Genomic DNA, 11,526 nt, shown 5'->3' on the forward strand with positions numbered 1-11,526 from the left:
TTAACTAAAACAAGATGTACTAATTGCCACATTAGTATGCAAAACGTCAATATAATTCGACAATCGACATACATTGTAAAGTATTGAAACGATGCTTGAGTATTGCTGTATATCAACGGAGCTCTGTAATCTATATCGACCAAGAGCGGTAATGTAGTGGCTACAAAATGAAGGTTACTCACAACAAGGAAACTGGTGAACGTGATGCGTGCCATTGAAACAAAGAAATGGTAATCGGACAGTTTTCAAGTGTAATTGTGTTAAAAACTCCAAGTAAATGCCTGATTCTTGATAGAACTAGTAATTTATTCATTAATTAGTTAAATTAAATGCATTATTTATTGCAATTATTTATCTTTTTAAAATCTGTATCCTAATAAAGAATAGCGTTTTTTTTATGAAAATAATTGACGAGACGAGCAGCACATTCAGCTGATTGTAATTGATACGCCCTGCCCATTACAATGCAGTGCCGCCCAAGATTATTTAAAAACCCGAAAATTCTGAGCGGCACTGCGCTCGTCACCTTGAGACATAAGATGTATATAACTGTTTGCCTAGTAATTTCACTAACTACGGCGCCCTTCAGACCGAAACACAGTAACACATTAGTGCTTCACGGCAGAAAAAGGGCGCTTATGTGGTACCCATAATCAAGCCGGCATCCGGTACAAAGGAGCCTCCCACTGGTAATTAATATATTTGAGAGCGTAAATGTATTTGACAATAAGTTTTTACGAGCAATCTTTTTAGAGTATTTATTTACCTAAGATGATTTATACGTCTGGATAGAGCTTCTTGCTGCTAGACAACTGATGAAAACAGGCCAGGTTTATTAATTTAGTGCGCGTGACAAGCTACGTCTAACACTCACGATTATATCTCACTTTGTGTTAGAGTACAGTGTAATGTACGCAACATTGCTCAAAATAGAGGTTAACTGTCAGCCTCAAAATTTTTTTTTTCAGCACGTTTTCACAGCTGCCATAGGCTATCTAGACGTATAAATGATGTAAATACATAATAACTTGCCAAATGCATAAATAAATAATGGATATTTAACATAATGGATGTCTTAAGGCGACACTAAATGACAGCGACCTTGAGCGATATAAGTTCACGGCTGCCGGCCCGCCATCAATGTAACAAAGCCAATATTTTCAAAATTCTTGGGTGGAAAACAGTTTATATGCTTACAATCCTCGTTATTCACTACTAATCGGAATAAATGAACCTACACAAAAAAGTACAAGCTATAAGAATAACTTTTCTGAGAAAACATACATACATACATAAAATCACGCCTCTTTCCCGTAGGGGTAGGCAGACACAACTTCTTTCAACTTGCTACGATCCTAACATACTTGTTTCGCTTCGTCTACTTTCATTATTCCTTTCATACATGCTCTCCGGTTTAGGGTACTCTTGACCTGGCCTTTTTTCAAGACGTCCCTGATTTGATCTTGAAACGTCTGCCTAGGTCTACCCCTTCCAACACTTTCATTCACACTGGCCTTATACACTTTCTTCGTCAATCGTTCTTCATTCATTCTCTCGACATGTCCAAACCAACTCAGCAATACTTTTCTGAGAAAAGTACCAAAAAAATGCGTCACGCCATGCCAAAAAACTTGTTTAACTTCAAAGAAAAGTGATAGTTCAAAAAGGCTCGGCAGTGTTAACTATAACCAACAGCAAGCATTAGCAACCTACAAATAAGACTTAAGGATATGTGTAACAGTATTAAGTAGTGTTCATAGCTACAAATGCTATACTTTCACCACAAAACTTGTCTAAAAACACCATGTTTGCGTGTAAGAGTTGACTTCTTCTGATTAAAGAACAAAATTAAAGGAAAGCCCTTCAGGGCTTTCCTTTAATTTTGTTCAGTGACGTCATTTACTCGCTGTGGATCGTTCAATTTTATTCTAAACTAGCTGACTCAGCAAACTTTGTTTTGCCATGATAGTTAACAACTGTAGTTAATCTACCAACTATAGGTAGCTACAATTAAGTTTACTTTTAACTTCCTGAGAAAGTTAGAAAGATACAAAGATTGTAATTAGTTATTCATTTTAAACGATTCTTTCAATTTGATTTCTGAACGATCGACGGGTGACACATCAAAGGAAAAACAAAATTGTTATTTTTTTTTAAATCCGACCATTTTTATTTTTATTCACCTTTTAAGCCTTCTCTGGACTTCCAATAATCCAAATAATTCAAGTCCAAATTTAGCCATTCGGTCCAGCCGTTCTCGAGTTTAGCGAGACGTAACGAACAGCATTAAATTTTTATATATACAGGTTGTCCCAAAGTTATGGGACATGAAGGGAAAGTACCTTAAATATCGAAGATATGCTATTTTACTGAAAGAAGACTATTTTACTGAAAGAAGACTTTATGTTATTTTTAAAAGATAGTACTTCTGCATTCAAATATTTTCTAAAATTACTTGCCTCGTCTGGGAATCGAACCGACTGAAATGAAAAAAAAAACCACCCCTACTGTATAATGCCAATCGAAAGAATTCGAGAAAGGGAAAGAGAAAGGTCCGGGGATCTGTCCGGCCATCTAATCGGTCCATTCGTACCAATCCAAGTAGGAAAACATTCATTTTACGTTGTTCCTTTCTTTTAAAATACTATGTTACTTAAGAAGAGTTATTAGTTTTTGGCCATTCTTTAGATTGGCGTCATAAGAGTAGGGTTGTTTTTTTTACACTTAAGTCGGTTCGATTCCCAGACGAGGCAAGTAATTTTTAGAAAATCTTTGAATGCAGAGTTACTAACTTTTAAAAATAACATAGTCTTCTTTCAGTAAAATAGCCTCTCTTCGATATTTAAGGTACTTTCTCTTCACGTCCCATAACTTTGGGACATCCTGTATAGATTATTGTAAGTAGGTAGTATACCATTTCCCTAAGGCTGGTGTGATGATTATCAATGCAATAAGGACAACTGCAGATTCAACTATAATCCTGAGTTTACGCTTATCGTTCACAGATTTATATTGGCTTCTGTTTTCGACCTATGATTACGCCTTTTTAGCATTGTTCGGAGTACTCTATCACTTACGAAAGCAAAAATATCAAAAACAGAGACCTTTTTTTATGATAATAAGGGTCGACACGAGCAGGACGTTCAGCTGATGGTTATTGATATCCTTGCATTGCAATGCAGTGCAGGATTCTTGAAAACCTAAATTCTCAGTGGCACTACAACTGCGCAGGTCACCTTGAGACATAAGATGTTAAGTCTCATTTGCCCAGTAATTTCACTAGCTACGGCGCCCTTCTGACCGAAACACAGTAATGCTTACACATTACTGCTTCAGGGCAGAAACAGGCACCGTTGTGGTACCCATAATCTAGCCGGCATCCTGTGCAAAGGAGCCTCCCAATGTTTTTCTCCTGAATCTGAATATTCTTCCACACACAACAAAGCTGTGGAATGAGCTTCCTTTTGCATTTCCGGAACGACACGACATGGGTACTTTTATAAAAAAACGCGTACACCTGAATGTGGGCGATGGTGATCACTTAACACCAGGTGACCCGTAGGCTCGTTAGTCCTCCTATTCCATTAAAAAAGACATAAATAATGATAGTGATTTTCAAATATGAAAATTATTTTGATTTAGGGCTAAAGAGAAAATAATTTCTCCATAAGTGGTAAAAAGTGTGCGTGACTATAACTAGGTAATAATAAATTCAATTTAGTGAAATTGGTATGTTCGAAAAAATATCGCGAACAATAAAAAATCAAGTCGAATTCAAAACAGATTTTTCGCAGATACAAGCCCACTTTGTCACTCTGGTCGTAAACAAATTATCAGCGCGTCCTATTCGGACCCGCTACTGTTAGTTTTAATCACTACCATCGTTTCGGAACCAAAATGGCGGACTGAAGGTGTTGTAACGGCGGTTTGGTATATATTTATTTGTCTCATAGACACTCAGAAATAGGCCAGGGGCGTGTTATTACATTGTGGTAATCACCTATTTGCAAGTCAGTCTATTAGGTCACCCATCGACTTGTCCAAACCCACCCAGTCTTGGTCCAAAATCTATAGACCGTACTTAGTCTTTGCAGACTTAACATACATAAAACTGCTGGGTATGACAAAACGCGTACTTGACTTTTGTTTTCGGAAAGATTGAAGTAGGCGTTACTTTGCGGTAATCCATAATTATCCAAATGTTGTAAGTTTTCGAGACGAGACTCGTGCAAGAGTTTAGCGAGTCAACATGTCCTGAGGATGCCTCGTGTAGAGGCGAAACCCGTGTCGAATCGTTAAAAGACAAATATTGCCGGAATTAACACTAAAGAAAAAAGGATTGTGCGGTTTTATGACACCATGGTAAAAGTAAAACTTTTTTTCACATTATAGACATTTAACTATAAATTTTTGGAATAATATTCCATTAAGGATAATTCCATATTTATCAATCTTAATTTTATACTTGGAAAATTGGAATGATAATAGGAAATAATAAATGTAGACTCAGTCTCCAACTAAATAAGTAATAGTGTATACAATACACGGTCAGCTGCTGCGAACTTTAGGCGCCGCCCGACCGCCACGCGACATGCAACACACAGAGGAAAAAGTTTGAGACGATGTAATAAAAGTTTCACATTAAAATTAAAAACATTTAGATGATTTTGTATTCGGCGCTAAATGCGCTCTATTATCTCAGTCTTAGCAGGCTCTGTCTAGAGACCAAGTAACTAAAGCCAGGCAACCGTCTCCTGTTTTTCTTTCACTTGCCTTGTTCCAGATATTTCACCAGTGGGAAACTTCTTTGGACAGGGTGACGGCTATTTTTATCAGTAAAAACACTGATTGAATTACTACAAAACTACCACACATTCTAAACAATATGTTATGTTTTTAAAGTGATAACCCTCACTTCTAGGATTAATACACAAATAAAATTTGAAAAACAAAATTTTATGAACGATGCGGGATTCGAACCCACGACCTCCGGCGTTCCGAGCCGGTGCTCTAACCAACTGAGCCAACGTTCGAGTACCGCCTCGTTATAAAATTCTGTTTGCTTTGTTCAACTCTCAGGTTGTGGCTTCATCTACAGGATCTACTTTACAGTTGATAGTTGGGGCAGGTAGCAGCGGTCTGAAGGGCGCCGTAGCTATTTAAATTACTGGGAAAATGCGACCAAACATCTTGTCTTAAGGTGACGAGCGTAGTTCTAGTGCCGCTCAGATTTTTTTGTTTTACCAGAACCCTGAGTGACACTACATTGTGATGGCCAGGGCGTATCAATTACCATCATCTGATAGTCCTGCTCGTCTCGTCCCTTATTGTCGTAAAAAAAAGTTCCAACGGAGATACAGCAAAATTCAAAAGGAAAGCGAGTCTCCTTCGTGCTATTTGTAACTTTAACCGGTTTTAATTTACAAGTCGTAAACAGTCAGCCACGCAAATAGCTAACGCAGACATTGACATATGAAAATGGATCACACATTATCGCGCTGCCAGTTGTTCTATACACTAGCATATCTTAAGCCTATGATTTATTCGAGGATTTAAAATTAAATTTATTATGTCCGTTCGTGTGTATTGTTAGGGCTATTCTCCAAACGGCTGGATTGATTTTAACGGAACAATCATAGGCAGAATTTAGTTCATGTTATTATGAGTAATTAAGGCTACCTTTATTATAAATAATTATAGCTAAGATCATTTATACGTCTAGAAAGACGGTGACAGCTGTGAAAACGACGATAATTAAAATAATTAATTAAAAATTGAAGTTGACAGTTAAGCTCTGTTTTGAGCAATGCTGCGTACTTAGTGACATACAAATCGCAAGTGTAAGACGTAGCTTGTCACCCACACTTAAGTGATAAACCCGGCCTGTTTTCATAGGTTGTCTAGCCGTAAGAAGCTCTATCTAGATGTATAAATTATCTTAGAACTATAGCTATAGCATAAAAGGTAAAAATATAGCAAAAAAAGCAGGAAACAAAATCTGATTCAAGTGTTAGATTGCCTCTCGCATATTACAGATTGTATATTATAAATATAAACATAACAGTATAGGAAATCTGATATGCAGGGACCAGTCCCAGGAATCGTTAGGTGTTTTATTGTGAAAATTTATTTATTTATCACACACACACATAGCAACTATCATTACAGGTATTACCTAATGCGACAGTTACAAACAAACAAGAATAACAAACACAGCAAACAACAAACAAATCAAACTAAAACTAATCAAACTTTACATTAAAAAACACCAGAAAATAGAAAAAACTTTAACATACTACATATAGCAATACCCTTGTGAGTTCACTCCACGTACACTCAAAAATGTCCACTTTGTTGTGGAGTTCATTTATATGGCGAAGGGCTCTAGTTAAAGGCGACTTTGCCAACACATTTGTTCTCGCCATCGGAATGGATACATGGATGGAGGCGCCTACACACGTACCGGTCCGGCACACGGAGACTCAAGCAGCACAGAACTCCCGGGTTGAACTCGAAAATATTTTTTTTATATTATATTTGTCGTCAAACGTGACTTCTCATTAAAAATTAATGAAGTATATCATATTTTATTTAGTGCTAATGGACTCGTCGCTAACTGTGGGCCTTATGAGAATAGAAATGAATTTCCTTTTTTTATATGGAACAGGAGGACAAACGAGCGTACGGGTCACCTGGTGTTAAGTGATCACCGCCGCCCACATTCTGTTGCAACACCAGAGGAATCACAAGAGCGTTGCCGGCCTTTAAGGAAGGTGTACGCGCTTTTTTTGATGGTACCAATGTCGTATCGTCCCGGAAACACCGCACAAGAAAGCTCATTCCACAGCTTTGTAGTTCGTGGAAGGAAGCTCCTTGAAAACCATACCGTGGAGGACCGCCACACATCCAGATGGTGGGGATGATATCCTAACTTGTGGCGTGTCGTGCGAAGGTGGAATTCAGCGGCAGGAATCAGGTGAAACAGCTCTTCGGGACACTCCTTTAAATCAAATTAAATCATAATCACTTATCATTTATACAAAACAAAAGTTATTGAGTACAGTAGCTGCATCATCCACACACACAGTAAATAAAGGTATTCTGTGTGCTCACAGATGTGCTTTATACAGGGTGGACCAAAAGTCCGTTTACATTTGAATCGGTTGCCGCATCTAGCAGCGGCGGCAGAGGGGGGTGGAGGGGTTACGCATTGCAAGAGCGGCCAATGGGAATTTAGTACCATGGCGTCGTTTAGCGGTAGTCAACGTGCGTTTTGTGTACGCGAGTATTATCGAAACAACGATTCTGCGACCTTAGCTCAACGAAAGTTTTGCAATCATTACAAGATACGACACAAAAATCAAGCTCCATCAGGTGTGTTAATTAAAAAATGGGTGCTCAAGTTTGAGAAGACGGGTTCAACAATGGATTTACCTCGATCTGGCCGGCCTAGAACGTCGAGGGACCACGAAAACGTGGAGCGAGTAAAATCGTCTGTTCGTGACCAACCTGGACTTTCAACTCGAAAGCTGTCTGCTGTCCTTAACGTGCCAAGATAATGATGTATTAAACCGCATTCTCAAGAAAGATTTAAGTCTACATTCCTATAAAATCCAAATGGTGCAGGAATTAAGGCCTCAGGACCATGCCACTAGGTTGCAGTTTGCGAACGAAATGGTAGAGCGATTCACCAGTTTTACAAATATTTTTTTCTCAACAAGACACACTTCCACCTAAATGGGCATGTTAATAGACAAAATTGTCGTTATTGGAGTGACACTATGTCATGGGGATCAAAAACCCCTGCATTCCAGCCAACCAACCCAGTAACTCTTGACAAATTAAAGGATCGTATTCGTACAGAAATCCAAAACATCTCAACAGAAACATGTAAAGCTATTATCGAAAATTTCCGCTCTAGATTGCAGCAATGCCAGAATAATGAAGGATTGCATATGGATGATGTGATTTTAAGAAATAAATTCCCCTTTTGTTTACTGTCGAAAACAATAAACAATTTTGATCTACTGTAGTTAGCTTTTTTTTAATCATCATTCGAATTATAAACGGACTTTTGGTCCACCCTGTATAAGCGACTAGCTGACCCGACAGACGCTGTTCTGTATATAATAAATAAAATAATGTTTTTTTATGAATTTGTCAATAATATTTCATAACATCAAGAATTGCTTTTAAAAATGCAGCCTGTTGTTGTAATGAATTGTTTCACAGCATAACTGTCAAACCGTTGCGTTAAGAAATTCGACGGGGTACGCATCAAAGGAAAAACAAATTTGTTGTTTTTATTTAATTCCAAGCATTTTCCTATTTATTTACCTTTTAAACCTTCCCTGTATTTCCACAAGTAATTCAAGACCAAAATTAGCCAAATCGGTCCAGCCGTTCTCGAGTTTTAGCGAGACTAATGAACAGCAATTAATTTTTATATTTATAGATTATAAAAAAAGTATAGAATAACTTTTAAGAATCTGAAGCCGAGCTTCCGGCAACTGGATCATCATGCCACCACAAGCAGCGCCCGTTCACGAGCATGATGCATGAGCCAGCCATCGCCTACCTCAACCATATTTTAGGGAAGGGGACGACCCGTCTCATGTCACCGCCACAAGCAGTGACATTTATTCATTTAGGAAGAATTTGTAGACTTATGAAAGTCAATATTGATGGCATCGGTTCAAGAAACCAGTAGGCCTCGTTCTGAGAAGAACCGGCAAGAATGTTATGGTCGGAGTTTCCCTGCGAGATTGAATCAGAAATGAGGAGATCCGTAGTAAAACCAAAGTGACCGACATATCCCGGATGGTTACGAAACTGAAGCAGTAGGCAGGGCACATAGCTCGAAGAACAGATAGCCGTTGGGGCAGTTAGGTCCTCGAGTGGTGACCATGTACCGGAAGACGTAGTGTTGGTAGGCCACCCCAAAAGATAGACCGATAATCTGGTCAAGACCGTAGGCCGGATCAGGACCGATCGTCGTGGAGATGTTTTGGGCTGAAATGATAATAAATGGACTGAGATTCATGATCCTTACTTAATTGTATGCGAAGGTAGGAAGGAATCGGGAATTCAGAAGTGGGATAAATACAGTAAGTATTTTTCGTACACCTTCCGATAATTAGGTACGTATAATGTATTCTTCTAATCATTATACAAAGACTCGTCATGGAAATTGTATAAATGATAATGCACGATGATTGCTAACTCCTGTATTCTGTTCAGTTAAGAATTGTTTAGTCATAGATCAGAAGCGTACTTGAAGAATATTAAAAAAACATTTTTTATAATTACAAAAGAGTACTTATCAAAAACAATATAAATACTTAATTTTTGTTTTGATACGAGCTATAGTTTCCGGAATATTAACCTGTTTGGCTGTGTGCTAGGAGTGGGTCGCTGACCGTTCGTAAATTGTATTTAAATTATCTGTCTGTAAGCAACAAATTAACTACAGAAGTGCGAGATCATAAAATTTACATGTGTGGTCATCTCATTTAAGAAATAAAAACAAACTTCTTTTTCGTGGTCCCCGCACTGCTGAGGATTGTGACTCCGTAGACTATATACAGAACGCCTCAATCGGTAACGGTCGGTGCCCTGATGCAGTGCTACGTTGACAGTGATATCCAGATGTTCGTATCTGATTCGACCATGTCTTCGGACTTCGGCCTCTCGGTCTTTTCCCCTCTATCTTCCCCGTCACCTTCGAGACAATCTTCGCTTCTGCAAGCAATGTGCTCGAAATATTTCAAAAGGGTTCTTTATAGGTAAATCTGAACTTAAAACAAAAATTAACTATAGGTATTATTTCATCACTATTAGTATTAAGATCACAGTCTGCAGGCAAGGTTCCCAAGAAGTTGTCAGCGCTGTTTCACATTGCTGAAATGGAAGAGCGGAGACACCTGGTACAGGCATTATTTGCCTAAAAGGTTTCTCCGGCCACTAGCTGCTGTAAACCTTTAAGAGAAATAGATTATTATTATATAATAGTCTAGTAATGGCTAAACTAATTCTCTAAAAGAATAGGTAATTGTTTAATAATTGATTTTGTTTACTACCTAAACTCTTAAGTGTTTGAATAAATAAATTATTTTATTTATAGTGAACAGATATTTATCTCTGTGTCAAAACAGTATATGTATACCGGAAAACGATCAATAATACACAAAATTTTAGTTATTAATCGAAATCTATTTTATCGTCTTCAAACTTTGCCCCTTCAGATACACTTTCGTCAACGAATAATCCAGTCGTCACAACATTTTTTAAATGCTTTTTTATGGAAAAGGAGGACAAACGAACGTACGGGTAACCTGGTGTGTTTGTTAAGATAAGTTTCGGCTATAAGGAAGGTGTACGCTTTTCTTTCGAAGGTACCCTTGTCTATCGTCCGCATCGCCCAAGGAGCTCATTCCTCAGCTTTATAGTACGTGAAAGAAAGCTCCTTGAAAACCGCACTGTGGAGGAACTCCACACATCCAGATGGTGGGGATGATATCCTAATTCGTGGCGTGCCGTTTGAAGGTGGAATACGGCGGCAGGAATCAGGTGAAACAGCTCTTCAGAACACTCCCCGTAATAAATGCGGTAGAAGATATCTCTACGCAACGCCACGTGATCTAGCCGTTCACAGAGCACTGGGTTCCCGACAATTCGAGCAGCTCTGCATTGCATGTACCACTGTTAAAGATGTTCTTCATCTTACTCACCTCGTTTGTATATACGCTAGTATTTTGTAAGTCTAAGGACGGGACGAAGTCAGCGTAGTCATGAATGGAACTCCTAAAACATATTTTCATTCAACCTGGAGTTTCAATTCAACGCGGATTGTTTATGAAATTTAATATTTAAATCAAAGTACATTTCCTCCTTTCCACGAATTAATTTGGCGTTCTTATTGGTTTTATTAAGTATACATTAATCTAAACTAATTAATTTTTCAGTTTCAATCTACGAATTGGGTTAATTAATAGAATAACCTCAATACTGCATCCTGTTCATTTCTTCCATTGCATTTACTGAACATAATTTCTTTGGATTCTTCACCTAAACGGTATCGACCGTATTACCCATGCAGAAAGACTGAACGCTGTCAAATACCGCATAGTTGTGTGTGATTATTACGTGGCCAATAAGGATTTCTTGTCATCTTTATCTGACCAATGATCATTCGAAATGCACAGGACTTCAGCTGGTAATTGTTACGCCCTGCCCATTACAATGCAGTGCCACTCAGGATTAATGAAAAACCCAAAAATACTGAGCGGCACTATATATTTATTGCGCTCAATACCTTGAGACATAAGATATTAAGTCTCATTTGCCCAGTAATTTCATTAGCTACGGCGCCCTTCAGACCAAAACACAATAATGCTTCACGGTAGAAATAGGCGCCGTTGTGGTACCCATAATTTAGCCGGTATCCTGTGCAAAGGAGCCTCCCACTGGTTAATAATATATAAATAAAAAGATTGAATACACGTGTAATAAGCAATTTTTTATGTT

Source organism: Leptidea sinapis, chromosome 31 (assembly GCF_905404315.1).
Source record: "Leptidea sinapis chromosome 31, ilLepSina1.1, whole genome shotgun sequence".
In the NCBI taxonomy this organism is placed as follows: domain Eukaryota; kingdom Metazoa; phylum Arthropoda; class Insecta; order Lepidoptera; family Pieridae; genus Leptidea; species Leptidea sinapis.